The 15,081-nt window shown below is 37.9% G+C and overlaps 1 protein-coding gene across 4 annotated transcripts in view; it reads left to right on the forward strand.

Moving 5' to 3' along the window:
- Positions 1–3,875, forward strand: part of PWWP2B (PWWP domain containing 2B) — a 36,549-nt gene extending 32,674 nt beyond the window's left edge. For all 4 annotated transcript variants that reach the window (XM_039337442.1, XM_039337444.1, XM_039337443.1 and 1 more), the window contains exon 4: positions 3,303–3,875. The gene's annotated coding sequence lies outside the window, so the exon portion shown is untranslated. The remainder of the gene's footprint in view (positions 1–3,302) is intronic.
- The last annotated feature ends 11,206 nt before the right edge of the window (positions 3,876–15,081 follow it).

Raw genomic sequence — 15,081 nt, forward strand, 5'->3', positions numbered from 1 at the left:
GTTACCTAGCTGGGTAATGAAACATCTGCAAGAAAACCAACCAGTTCAGAGAGCACCAAGGATCCCTAGTTCAACCCTACCTTATCAAAAACATGTCTCTTTCTGTAACCCTTAATGAAAAGGTGGACATTTGTGCTGTTGTAAAATTAAATTGTTACTAAAACAATAGGGAAGACTGACATTTTCTATTTCCCAACATTTAACTATATTTTAGCATTCCAAATATAATTCAAGCATTCCAAATACAAAGAGCTCTGTCTTTTCCCACATTAGGCAGGGTTCTCAAGATGAGAGGAAAGTGCTCCAGTTCAAAACGTGAAGGCACGAACAAAGGTGAAACCAAGACTGAAAAGTTTCCCCCCCCCCTCCACAAAAGGTTACAAAGTAAAAGTTGAACTCCCTACCCGTTAGTGCAGTGGTTCTCAACCTTTCTAATGCCGCGACCCCATAATACAGTTCCCCATGTTGTGGTGACCCCCAACCACTTATATATCACCGGGTGCCAGGGGCGTGGCCAAAGAAAAGGGGGGAAAAACGGCGGACAGCCTTGTTTGGCGACCCCCGTGAAATGGTTGTTCGACCCCAAATGGGGTCCCGACCCACCGGTTGAGAACCACTGCGTTAGTGTGTCATAAATCACAATCCCCAGTTAAGACCTTTGGCGGGCTCTCTGCTTGACCTTGGTTCCCACAAGAAAGTTATTGCTTTGACAAAACCAGGGGTTGGCAACCTCGGCTCTTTTATGACTCACGGACTTCAACTCCCAGAATTCCTGAGTCAGCATAGCTGACTCAGGAATTCTGGGAGTTGAAGTCCATGAGTCATAAAAGAGCCGAGGTTGCCTACCCCTAGACTAAACTATAAGAATGCATCTTCCCCCTCCCATTGCTGTGGCAACTGGAAAACGAAGAAACATGGCTGTATTCTGAGCGTTTGAAGGCTTGACAACTGGCTAGGAAGGTCTATTCTCTTTGGCAGCTAAAGCAGAAATGACCATAGATCATGGAGTTCTGTGGCCACGTGGGAGAGACCTGCAAGTTGCCAGTTTTCCTCCACCATCTTCCTCCATGTAAACCAGGAAATCTGGAAGTTAAGAGGCAGTCTTGTAATTTCCACCAAAGTGGCTTTGATCTGGCTTCAGCTTGGCATCCAGAGAGAACCTGCCTATGAGGACAAGACTATGTTGGTAGCTGCTGCACCTTTATTCCACTATCTCCTGCATGCTCATGAGTTTTTGTTTTTGTTTTTTTGCCAAAGATGCCTACGTTTGGAATGTTTCATATGATTAAAATGGCAGTTTTTTAAAAGAGATTTTTTTTAAAAGTGCGCAGACTGTTTCTCATTTCCTTTTCAAATTATTTTCTTTCCCCTCTTTCTCTCAGTTCTCTGATTCATGGGAGGCTTGTATTTTAACAAAGAAAAGGAGGAAATGTGAGTTATTATTTCAGCAGAAGTATCAAAAGCACACAAAAAAAGCCATCTTCGTAAAAACTGCTAACAAATAATGCTTGGATAAAGTTTTGTTATGAAAAAAATGAGAATTTCATTTTAACTGTGCTTGTTATTTCCTTATAAGATCATCTAAGTTTGTTTGTTCCTTGTTTCTTTGGGGCAGAAAAAATGAAAATGGTTTATTATTTTCTTAATGATTAACACTGAATAATACTTGAGGATCTAGTGTAAAATATTTATGTACTTTCCGGTTAAGAAAGTCTTATTGCTGTTCATGAAGAAAAGAAATTGAAATCCATATTAACTCAATAGTTTTGGAAGTTCAGAAACCCATTCTTTTATAAAGCTTCTGTTGGCTTAATTAAAGTAGTCCTTGACTTACAACTAGTACTGTTCAAAGTTACAACGGCACTGGAAAAAAATGACTTATGTCAGAGAATTACACAGCATGTGTCCAAATGAAGTCAGAGACGCTGAAAAGAACTTGTTGTTTTATATAAACATATTTTATATCTATGTATACAGCAAAGAAGATAGTCAGGCAAACAGGAACATCATGAGGTAAATCACAGGGCACACAGAAGAAAAAAAGACGGGATAACAGCTTCTTATTACATGATGCAAATCCAAGGAAACAATCAACTAAAAGTCTAAGTTTCATAGGGCTTATACCCAGATGAATCAATATGGATTAATCTTATTTGGGTGTAATATGAAAAATATAGTGGATTTCCCTAATAGAAATGCTTGCATTTGTGCAAGTGCCCAGTCTTATATTTTTTTTGCAAATCTGCTGCTCTACTCACATTTTCTGTTGCTTACAAAATAATGATTGTTTAAAATTGGAAGCTCTCCTGAACCAGTTGGATTAATGGACCGGAGGGCTAGAGCAGGAAAAGGAGATGGGATTGGTGAATCTTGTCCATGTTTAAAAAATGAAATTGCTACTTAGTGCAAAGAATTTGTTTGATATCATCCATAATCAGATGTGGATAATTCCTCTAAAGAACAGCATCTGGCACTTGATATTTAGCTGAAGCTTCAAGATGAGGCTTCATATGTAAGCATTAATTTCTATGCGCTATTTTAGGAAGGAAACTGAACTGTTGTTACCATAATAATAAACTTTAATTTTGCAGCATTTGTATCGGTAGTCATCAACTTACAAAAGTTTGTTTAGTGACCATTCAACATTATAACGGCACTGAAAAAAAGTGACTTATGATCATTTTCCACACGTGATCAAAATTTGGATGCTTGGCAACTGACTCATATTTATGGCCGTTGCAGTGTCCCGGGGTCATGTGATCATCTTTTGCAAAATCAGTGGAGAAGCCAGATTCACTTAACAAATGTATTACTAACTTAACAGCTGCAGTGATTCACTTAACAACTGGCAAGAAAGGACGTAAAATGGGGCAAAACTCATTTAACAGGTCTCACTTAGTAACAGAAATTTTATGCTCAATTGTGGTCATAAGTTGAGGATTGCCTGTACTTCAAATACATTTCCACTTTAATTTTTTTACTTAGATATAGGTGTAGCAAAGGATTCAGTAAAATCTATCAAGGAGAAGTCAATAGTATGAAAAAATTCTAATTGCTGCCTTGATCAAGATGGGTTGTTCTTTTTCCCTCATTCCCTAGCAGATGGTACTTCAACTCTAGTTATCTAGGATGAGCCAGGTTATTTAATGAAACTGTAGCTGTGCCTCTCCGGTTTTCTGTGACCAAATTAGACTGTGAGGTTTGGAGCTATATTTAGATAGGTGGTTGTGTGATCACTTTTTGTACTCCAGGACTATTTGATGCAATTCTCTGTAACCTCTCCCTCTTTCACTTTCTTCAAGGTAACAGAAGACAAGAGCACAGCTGTCCTAGAGTTTCACAAAGTCTGTAAGCATCCTGACACGCTTCCCTCGGAGAATCGTGAGGTTTCATTGCACAAGGTGGCAGGATAAGTTTCCAGACTGGCCTTGCTCATCATCTGTGAAAGAGAGCTGGCACCTGGATTGCTTAGCAAGTCTTCCAGAGGCTGGTCTGACCAAATGTCATACGGCTACTTAACACAAGAGAAGCAACTTGACCAGTAGTATCTCGAAGAATTTGGGGTAGAATGAAATACTACACCTTGGAATGTATTTATTACCTATAAAATGTTAGCTACTCTTTATAATTTCCCCCTCTACTCCTTCTTTCTCCTCCTCCTGCTCCTGCTCCTCCTCCTCCGTTAGATAAACGTTGCTGCTGCTTTTCCGTAACAAGATTTATCATGTACTCTTGTTTAATTTTAACAATGGAAAATTGTTGACTCCAATTATGCACATTCTTGAGAAGGGATATGCAATAGAAAGAATCAGTGTAGTCTTAAAGTAAAATGGACTCACTTGTGTCTATTAAAATCTGAAAACTGTTGAACTCAACCTCCTTGGATGACTTTTATTATGAAAAATATGCTTGAACTCTTATTTGCCTATTTTAGGATTATACAATCTGCCCGTTGCCTTCAGACATTCCATGAGTATCGAATTAGGCATCATATTTTTCAGGCACAGTCATAGCAAGGAGACAAATGTACTGTGCGGTTGCCTTTTAAAATAATAATAATCGTGCTAAGATTTCTTAGTGCAGACCTGGGCAGCATTTTAGGCTGGGAGAGCATTGAAAGGGTTGAACATATACTGTAAGTCCTCTAAAAATAACGCTTGCCGTGAAAGACTTTCCTATTTACAAAATGGCAACAATGCTTGGCATGGCTAGCCACAAAGCACCGTATTACAAGAAAGCTCTCTTTCCAAGAATTCATTATAGTCTAATCTTTGCAGTCATTGCTGAAAATAAATACAGTGTTTAAATGCAAGAGATCAGTTCCCAATTAAAAAAAAAATCTGATGGGACCAAGTACTTAGAAGGCATCAGAAAGGGAACTGGGGGCTCGCTGGTGCTCATGGACGCCACTTGCCTAACCAGAAGCTTGGGTATTTTGACTTCCTGAAGTGTACAAGTTCAAGACTTGGATGGTTCCCTTGGACAACAGATTTTGTTAACCTAGTGCAGGGGTAGGCAACCTTGGCTCTCTTATGACTCGTGGACTTCAACTCCCAGAATTCCCTGAGCCAGCACAGCTGGCTCAGGAATTCTGGGAGTTGAAGTCCACGAGTCATAAAAGAGCAAAGGTTGCCTACCCCTGACCTAGTGGAAGCCTTTTTGTTGTTATGGCTGAGTTCAGCCATATCCTCTTCTAAAGTGCCGGTTGCCATCATGCACCCTGTGCTTCCCTACAACTCCCAGAATTTCCAGCAATTGATGAGAGCACCAGACATCCAGCCATGGTATTATCTAATCTTTTGCTTTTACAGTGACATCTACCCCATTCTTACTTTTTCAAAGGTCTGCTTTTTCAGACTAAGAAAAAGAACGGTCAGCCAGCCTTCTGAGTTTCTCCTGTTTGGAAAAAGCCAGGATCACTTGTGGAATTCTTGAAAACATCCAGCAGGCAGCCATATCTGGATACAGATAATTATTTTGGTGATTGAAAGATCTAATCATCTCAGAATTGCTTGTGTTAGAATAGATAATCCATATTGGATGGGCATTTTAGACATCCACAGTTCTACACAATTGAGTAATAATTCTCATTGAATTGTAGGGAATTACAAACAGGAATATAGAAACATCTGTATATTAATTAACACAAGTGGGAATATATTGGTAAAATGCTTGCTATGCAGTGCTATTTTAAACAAATGACTGCTGATTTTTAGTTTTTATTGCATGCTATAATTTTATAACATCTTACTTTGGGGAAACTTAGTCAATAAGAAGGTTGAAAATTGCTATATAAAACCCCCATTTATAAGAAAACCCACATTTTACTTATTATTTATTTTCTAGATTAAGGTAGGGATATATGGTTCCAAATTACAAAATAGTTGATTTTTTTAAAAAAAAAATTAAGTCAAGGTAGGATGTAAAATATTTAGAATTCAGGCCAGTTTGAATTTAAAGGAATTAAAAATTTGAAACATACTGCCTCAAGTATTTAAAGAAACTGTTTTGACTTGAAACAAACATGTTTTGATCATTTGGAAATCTTATCAAATTAAGAGCATGAATGCATATTTTGAAATGTTTTCTACATCCTTACCAAAGCTTGTTTTATTTGGGCAGGAAGTGTAAGAGAACTGAAATAATAAACATGAAGTAGAATGAAAACTAAGAATCGGCACTGAGAACAGGAGCAGGCAAACGATAGCCCTCCAATTGACACTTTCATCATGTGTTACCATTTTCATGCTGTCCAGAACACTTGATCATAGTTTAGCAATTTCTAAAGGGTTATTGTATGAAAAACTGTGTAATTATTCCCAGAAGGTTTTGTGCCATCCCATTCTGAGAATAATTTCATCCAAACAACTGAGTTATCTTGAACTCATTCCTGTTCTAGGAGACTTGAGTCCAAAAATGGATAAACGGCTCAACTCAACCCCTTCCATGAAAAAATGGAACGGTCCACATTGCTTTGCACTTTACTACTAAAAAGTTATGATAATACATAGCATTTAAAAAACATAGAAACACCTGCTGTGTTCCTTTCTTGACCGAGTTATGATAAACTGCCCCTTGTGAACCATGTCTGCATTTAACATGAAAAACAGTCAATCAGCAAGTCTGCATGTCTCAAAGGAGGGTTAAATGTAAAAATAACATCAATTAATCTTCTGCAGTTTTGCAGACATTATTTATAGGAGGAAAATGAATTTGTGCTAAATTGTACAGAAACATTGCCTTTGGTCAAATTAAGGTTGGCTGATTAGTGATGCATATTATTTGGAGCTATTATTAAATAGTGTAGTCAAGTTATTGTTGGTTTCAATGAGATTGTTCATATTGTTAATTTGTGCCATCTGATTCAGATCCAAAAAATGCTGCTCATTACAATCTTTTAAAGTTTTGAAGAATTGAAACTTAGGACTTGTCTCTGGGGACATTATCTGCTTCTATAGAAGTTTCCCTGCCTTTCAGTTCTATCTGTAGAGAACATGGCATTCTATCCCACCAGTGCAAATGGTAATGATTTTCAGCTGGACCTTCTCAGAAGTAATGCTAAGGCAGTGTGAGACCTTCTATCTAACCCTGAAAATAACATTCTTCTATCAGTCCTTTAATTACAGTTGTCTTTTGCTAGTATGCTTTTATCAGTTTTTGTTTGGATTGGTTTGGCTGAGAGCCAAACTGGATTAGGAGAAGGGAAGTCCAGGTACTATTCTTGCCTTAGGCATGGCAGCCAGCTGCATGATTTGGGGCCAGTAAGTCTCTCTCAGCACTGGGAAGAAAACCATGGCAAGTGACTTCTGAAAATATTTCCGAGACAACTGCAGGGACATGTTCCTGTAGTTGCCAGGAGTCAAGGCTGATTTGAAGCCACCAAGAAGTAGGGGAAAAAAATGATTTAGCTGCTCCTGATTTCTGATCTACAGATTGCTTTTTGTATTTTAAAAAAGTGTGGAAATTGCTCTGAGAGCCTTCAAGCAGAAGGCAATATATAAAAATAAAATGTTTAGAACAAAGCACAAAGTGGAGACAAGCGATAACTTGCTCAGATAATGGATGATTAAAAAAGAGAATGCTGCATTGCAGGGTGCTCATGTCACTGTTGTCTCTTATAATCAGGTTTGGCAGACATTTTGCAGTGTTTCCCAAACCTGTTAGACTAGCAGTGAAAGTGTGATAAAATCAATGTATAATACACCTTGGGAAGCAATCGCAGTCACTTTCTGATGTATGCAAAACTGGACTGTATCATGTCTTGGTTGCTGGAAGTTTATTTGACCCCATCAGAATTCTTACTTTAGCAGGATCATCATAGCTGGAATTGCACAAAAATTGCTGGAATGACCAAAAGCATCCCTCTGGTTACAGTCCAAGTTGGCAATCATCAAAACCGGCCTTCAGCCTTCTTCTGCTTTCAGAAGCTACAATGAGACCAATGATTCTGCTTTGGAGATTGAGTCCAGTACAATAAAACTCACTGACTCTACTCAAAATTGCAAGTTCTGGGATTATTTGAAACACCAGCCTGCTATTCGCAAAGCTTATACTGTTGCATTTTCAAAGAATGCTCAAAGGATCATATGGTTTTGCTGGAAAGAGCATATCAGCTAGCAATATGGAACTAAGCATGTTAATTAGCCTGCAACAATGGGCAGGCTGCTTTAAAAGTATTCAACTCATGGAAGATACAGATCTGAGCACAGAGTGTCTGAATGAGGCGTGAGAAACATTTTTAATAAAAGGGGATTGGCAAGGCTTCAGTCATATAGAATGGGAGAAGGGTGATTATCAAGAGTAACATTGCTTAAAAGTTCTGGAACAAACTTAGCATCATCTAACTGAAAATAATATTATAATCTTATATGTGATGTACTTTTAATTGTGTTACCTTTTCTGGCTCAGAGTGGTTCCTCCCAAATTGCATACATTTTGTGAGGCATGCTAGTCCTTTGGAGAAATCTTAGTCATTACTTTTCATAATTTGCAAAATATCTGGGATTTTTTTTTATTTTATTTTGGGTGGCTAAATTTGCATTCTGGCTAATATTTTGGTGGAACTATCTGAACTATCTTTACATGCAATTATTGATAACGAAAAGCAAAAATGTAGTGGGTCATACATGAAGCTTCGATGAATGGGATGTGTACTGATTTTTTTTAAAAAATGTAGGTGTTCTGAGCAAGCTTACTGTTTTTTGCAAGAAGTACTTAAGCACAAAAGGTCTGATTTAAAGCTGCAAAATAAAAAGAAACTCAGTTGGATCTCTTGTATGTGGAAATATATTTCACTGCTCCATTTTGCTAATGTAAACCATTTCCTCTCCTCTTTTGATTGAATAATTTGATAATACATTCTGTGGCATCAAATAAAATTGAGTTTGAATATGAAGAGGCAGTTTACAAGTTAGGTTAAAGTGGAGAAGCTGAGAGCTACAGAAGCAGGCTGAAGAAATATTTGCTCAGCTGAGGAAATGGTCCCAGGTTCTGACCAAGTGAAGTTAAGTTTTAAAAAATTAGTGGCAATACACCAGTTCAGGAAGTTCTCATATAATTTGGAACTGAGTTTGCGAGAGAAGCTTTAAAGAAATTACTTTTTTCAGCATTCATTAATCCTGAAAAAAAGTATTTGCTATTTAATATGTCATTTCAAATGACCTTTAATAGGTGAAAACTACGGTAAATTGGATCTCTGCCACCTTACAATGTGTGTATCCATATATGTGAAACTGTGTGTGTGTGTCTCATGGGAGTCACCCTGAAGCACAGAAAGACAGGTGAATTGTAAGCAGTTCTTGTAATCTCTGTAGCTGGAAAAAAAAATCACTGAAATAATGATAGGAAAGTTGCTGACATTATCCATAGTTTATCTATTACATTTTCCACAATGAATAACCAAAGATCAGCAGGTCAGTTATCAGAACAATGTATAATGTATAAGCTGATGGTTTTTTAAAGTTTGTTTTGGTTTTTCAAAAACAATTTATGGGGGGGAGTATTTCTTCCAAATGGAGAGATCATTTAATGAAGTTGAGCATGCATCCAGAAATCAGAATAGAAGAATTTTTTTGATTGAAAGGAAGGTGAAAAGATGGCAATAGAAAATGTGTCTCCGTAACTCTTGGTTCACATAGAAGAGATGTTAACTTCACTATCACATTGGAATCTGAATTTTTGTCTTGGTATTCTTTCTGCATTGAATAGTCTTGTTTAGATCCTAGAGTTGGCTTGATCGTTTACAAAATTTATATCCATGAAGGCTTCCCGAGAGCTTATATTTTATCCCATTTCTCATTCCATTTTTTTATTTCCATTGTACAAATCTCAACTGTGGAGATAAATAAACGGAAGATGGAGGATAGCGTTGCTAATTGGGAATTGACCAATTTGCTGCTCTTCTTGCAGCTCCAGGAGCCTTGGAGATGGGATGGAGCAGATTTTGAAAGGTGCTGCAACTAGATGAGAGAGCTGTCAAGGGGAGCGTTGAGCTTCACAAGAAGACACCAGCTGATGCAACATTGGACTTTGCCATCTTATGCTGCTTAAGTGATTTTTTTTCAAGCATCTATGCTAGTTCTCAGTTTAGGGATCCTTGAAGCAGAGGTTGTAAATTACACCACAGACTGGATAATTAGAATGCAGTACATAAAAGCCATCTTGGAAAGAGCAGAAACTTCAATTACCTCCATCCTGCTGTTAAAATAACAGAAACAACTGTTTGGATTATTTTGACTTAAATCTCTTGACCTTTTCATAGGGAGGGTCTCTCCTATTCCCCCACGGCTGATTTCATGTGAGACAATAGACCCAAATCTTGATGTAGCACTTGGTATGCACTTTTTTATATTGAGTAGCAATTTGAGCACTGAACTTAAATAAATAAAAGCAGGTTCCAGATTTATCTGGCTTTGTGATTATTGACAAGTTCTGTCCAAATATTTAATAACTAATATAAATTGCATTTCAATAAGTTAGGTTGGTGGATTTGTTTGGGGAGGATATGTCCATTATTCATGAGTTGTTAATGGATTGTTAATATATATATTTATACATACACACACACACATCTCTATTGGAGGTGTGTGTGTATTAGCCATTGCAATCCACTGCAGGATGAAGGCCTCTTCCGCATGTTTCCAATCAATACGGTCCTGAGTTTTCTTTTGCCAGTTGGGCCTGCAATATTTGCTGATCTGGTCAATCCATCTTGTTTTAGGTCTTTTTCGTGGACACTTTTGATCAAGTGGGATCCATTCTATGACTGCCTTGGTCCACCTGCCCTCAGTACGTGCTATGTGACCAGCCATTTACATTTCAATTCTTTTACTCTCTTGATGGTATCGTATACTTTTGTTTGTTTTCTAATCCATGTGCAGGTTTTTCTATCTTGTCTTGTAATGCCGAGCATATATCTTTCCATGGCTCTTTGCACCACTCGTAGCTTTTGTGTGTGTATATATTAACCTAACAATTGATATAAAGGCTACCACACACACACACACACATATACATACAGTGCTTTTTTTGTCATAGAATTCACCGGAACGGAGTTCTGGCACCTTTCTTTTGACAGATTTTCCAAATTTTAAAAGTAACTTTTGAAAATTTGATGTTTGGTCCACATGGACTTGAAACACCCTGTTGGGTGTAGCAGGTTGGCAGCAAAATCATTAAAATGGTGCATGGGGTGTGTGTGTCAAGTCCAATTCATGCATACTTTGCCCGGCTGCTCGGCTTGGGGCACTGCTTGGCTTGTGATACAACCTACTGTATTATAGATATTAAACTAAATATGACAAAAGGAAAATAATCAGTTGATGTGGAAGATATGCAGTAGAATTGTTTCCATGTTGTCCAATCATATTCTCTCTATTAAATTTTCTAGAATCAAGTTTCTCTTTGTGATGTCCAACTTTATGCTGAGGTTATCTGAACAAATCCAGTATAATGAAATGCAAAAGCAATGCAGCCTTCACCATGGACCCATTTGTACAACACATTTAATTGTGTCATGAGGTAAACATGAGGTAAAATTGTATCATGAGGTAAACTGAATGGTTGACTTCAATTAACCCAGATGGGATAAGAATAAAAACAGGCCCAGGCACATTGAAGACTATGTTGGATCCTTAGCCCCATCCCACTTCTGACAGAGGTCGTACAAGTGCAGTCAATGCCATTTTGTTCCATACCTCAGTTTGAATCCTGACTGAAAGGAATCAAAATACATCACTTCTCTGGAGCTATCGCACTTTGTCTACAACCTTAATGGTACGTTAAATGTATCAGGGATGGGTTATTTATGAAGTATGTATCATATAACAAGAAGAAAAATGGTCAAGCATGGTTTGCGAGGATATGGAGAATGGTGTTGATATAAACCACATTTAGTTAGATTGCCCCATGTTTCCCCCTCTTTTCTCTTGCCCTCAAGTTTCTTTTGCTTACTAATTCTTATTCCTTTTCTGCACATCAACATAACTTCTTTCCCCTGAAAGGAATAGCACAATAGACATGTAGGTATGCTTGCCACTTTTGAGTAGAGGAATATGAATCATGTCTGCTATTTTGCAGCAGTAACTGCCCCACTCTAAGTAATAAGCCTGATCTGGCATCTATGGATCCACGATGTCACAGGGTCTGTGAAGGCTTGAAGAAATATTATTATTTAAATCTTGAATTAAGTCCGTGTCCACAAAAGATATTTAAAGGGGGTCCATGGAAAAGAACAGGTCGAGAACCACTGTGTTAGACAGTAGAGAGTGCGCTTTCTCACATATTAATATATGCAAGCACAGCCCAGCATTGAAATAAGTTGGTAGGCCTGCAATCTGTCTGTTGTCTTTAGGACAGTGATTCTCAACCTTTTTAATGCCGCGACCCCCAACCGGTCGTAAGTCAAGGACTACTCAACCGGTCGTAAGTCGAGAACTACTCAACTGGTGCAGCACCGTTTGCAGAATGGGACTTTTGGCGGGCTCAGCAGGGCAGAGACAGCCTGGACAATTCCTATTGGCTTTCAAAAGCCAATAGAATAAAAGGGAGTAGCACAGCTAAGGAAAAGGAAAAAAATGGTGGACTGCGTTGTTTGGCGACCCCCGTGAAATGGCCGTTCGACCCCAAATGGGGTCCTGACCCACAGGTTGAGAACCACTGCTTTAGGAGATGAAACAAGATTGCACAGAGCAGTGCTTCCAGAGCTACAAAGCCTGGGGATTGGGAATGTCTTAGAAATGCATAAATGCAAATTTCTTCTGATGAAGCTGAACCAAACCTACATATTTCTAACAGCTACCTGAGGACTGGGATGGGTGCTGAATGTTTTGAATGATATCCCTCCCCCCCCCCACTCCTACTATGTAAATTGTATAGATACACTGCTGTTAAAGCTAGTCTTTCTTGTTCATGTCAGATCTGAAAACAATTTGTTTTGATTAGGAGTAAAGGAGTCTGACAATTTTAATCTGTGTTTAACCCTTCCACTTTAACATTCATTTTATCCCCATTTGGTGTCAAACTGCATTGTAGTCCCCTTCTTACCTTACAGGCAAAAAAGTGGCCAGAAAATTATATAAAGAAAAAAAGAAAATAAATTCTGGAAATCCTTGTAGATTTCTCCTAAAAGTGTGTGTGTGTTTGTAAGCCTTTTTAAAAGGAAAATTAAAAACTAATATAAACTAAGAGAAAGAAAAAGAAATAAAGAGAAAGCTAAAATGTAAGAAAGGAAAGAAAAAATAGAAAAGAAATAAAAAATATACAAAGAAGAAGTTTTCAATCTTTACAACAGTTACAATTCTAAATTTCCCTCTTAATCTATGGTTACAACATAACTTTTTTTCTATAATCTATCCTGTCCAATCATCAAAACCATATATTATAAGTTCATTTTTTCTGTTTCATGTAAAAAGTATGTAAGAGGTTTCCAGTCAGCAATAAATGAATATATTGTCTTTTCTCTGATCAAAAAGTCAATTTAGGCATCTTAGCAAGTTCCATCATTTTCACCAGCCATTCCTTCATTGTTGGCAATGCTGAATCTTTCCATCTTTGTGCATACAATAACCTTGCTCAGGTTATTACGTACAAAATCAAAGTTCAATAACTTTTTTCCGATTTGTTTGTCCGCCAATCCCAAAAGACAAACCTCTGCTCTCAGTCATGTATTAATCTATAAAAATCCTCTGAATTGGTATGAGTATTTGAATCTAGAATTTTCTGGTTTTTTATATATGTCCACCAAACATAGTAAGCATTTTCATAGAACATTTCTAACATGCTGGTTTGAAAACAGTTTCTCTAAACCAGGGGTGTCAAACTGCCGGCCCGCGGGCCAGATGCATCATAGCAAAACCGCGGCCACCCCATTGCTGGCAATGGCAAAAAAGTCACAATACGTCGCGACATGTCACGTGATGTTGCGAGTTTGACACCCCTACTCTAAACCTGTTTGTGCGTCAAGGAATCAAGATGGTGGCTGGCCTTGTATGATCAAAGCCCTGCCCTTTTTCAGAGCTTTCAGCTGGCTCCTACTTGAGAAGGGAATAACACTGCAATTTTGCTTTGAAGGGTTGGAAAACTGCAAAATTCATCAGAGCAAAACCTCTCTTCCAATCTCTGCGTGCCTCTTGCCTCAACTACGTGAATTGAATAGGCCAAAATCTCACATTTTTTGCCTAGGCAAGCTCGCTGGCTAGAAATCTGAACAAATGAAAATGTACGTTTGAAGCATATATTATTCCTGTCGGGGCCTTGGTTTTACCTGTGCCTGCAACAGAGAATCTCTAGCAAAATTAGTCTGGGCCTTCCTTTCTGGACCAGCTGGATAAACAAGCTTGTCCAAGCAGAACAGGAAAAATGTGAGCTGTTGCCTATCTCTTGGTTCTCGCACAAACGTGGCCGAACTGGCCAGATAACAACCTGTTGAAAACTACTGTGGAGTTGCTGTCATGAGCAGATGTGAAAGTTTTGCTTTAATGTTTGAGAATGTCTTTTGTGTGATCCTGCTTTTACTAAACTTTAACATTAAATTATCCTCTGGATTATGAAGTCCTTAGTGTTCTCTGAGCATGTGCTTTGTCTGCACATGTTACCTATCAGCTCTGATGAGATAATCTAATGAAACAGGTAATGAAATATCTACAACAAGCAACCAACTCTGAGAACACCAAGTACTTCACAGTTCAATCCTGAGCTATACATAATTTCTTCTACTGGTATTTTTTGAATGTCATGCTATTCTTACCATATGGCTTTTTTGACATGACATTTGAAGGCTACAACCATACGTATTCATTCATCCAGATTTCCAGCTAGCTTTATGGTGGCTACATCATGTTCTTTTATTCAGTGACTGGTATTTCAGTGAGCACCAAATTTGATCAAACATCCCGGTAGTAAATTTCAGATCTTTCTCAGAATGTTTTGGATGCTCAAAAACATGACATCTTTTTATGGTAGAAACGAACAGGCTTGTATCATCTTATGCAGTTCTATTTGCTATAGTTATTTATCCAAATAGTTGAAGTATGAAAAGTAATGAGATTCCTCAGAATCAATGGCAAAACAGAACTTCTGATTTGTAGATATGGAACTGGAAATTTTGGCAGTAGACTCTTGGAGAACAACAGGATTTTCCTTGTTGGGTGTTCTGATGCAAACTTTTATTAATAATCTGCATTAATTGAGACTATAAAATTACAAACAAATAAATGAAAATTATGTTGGTACGGATGTGTTGCCAACACAACCTTGTGATCTGGATTTGGGACCCTATTGTAGGCAAGAGGGAATAGACAGCCTTATAGTTAAAAACACTATTGATTCTCCAAACCTAATCAAAGGTATAAAAGCAGGTCTGAGTATATTAAAACAACTAAAGGCCATCGCTTGTGAGAGGAAAGTAATGTGGAATTTTTCTGTGAAATACAATGTGAATTTCATGAGGACTCGGAATGTAGAATGCTGGATATCAGCCAAAAGTCAAAAGGAATGGATTGCGTAGTTTCCAACTATAGCCAAAAGACTATTGTGCAACAAGTTTTTCTTGCCTAAGAATCCAAATGATCCATTTTCCCTCTC

The sequence above is a fragment of the Crotalus tigris genome, unplaced genomic scaffold, assembly GCF_016545835.1.
Source record: "Crotalus tigris isolate CLP2741 ecotype Arizona unplaced genomic scaffold, ASM1654583v1 scf7180000017678.2327064, whole genome shotgun sequence".
Lineage (NCBI taxonomy): Eukaryota > Metazoa > Chordata > Lepidosauria > Squamata > Viperidae > Crotalus > Crotalus tigris.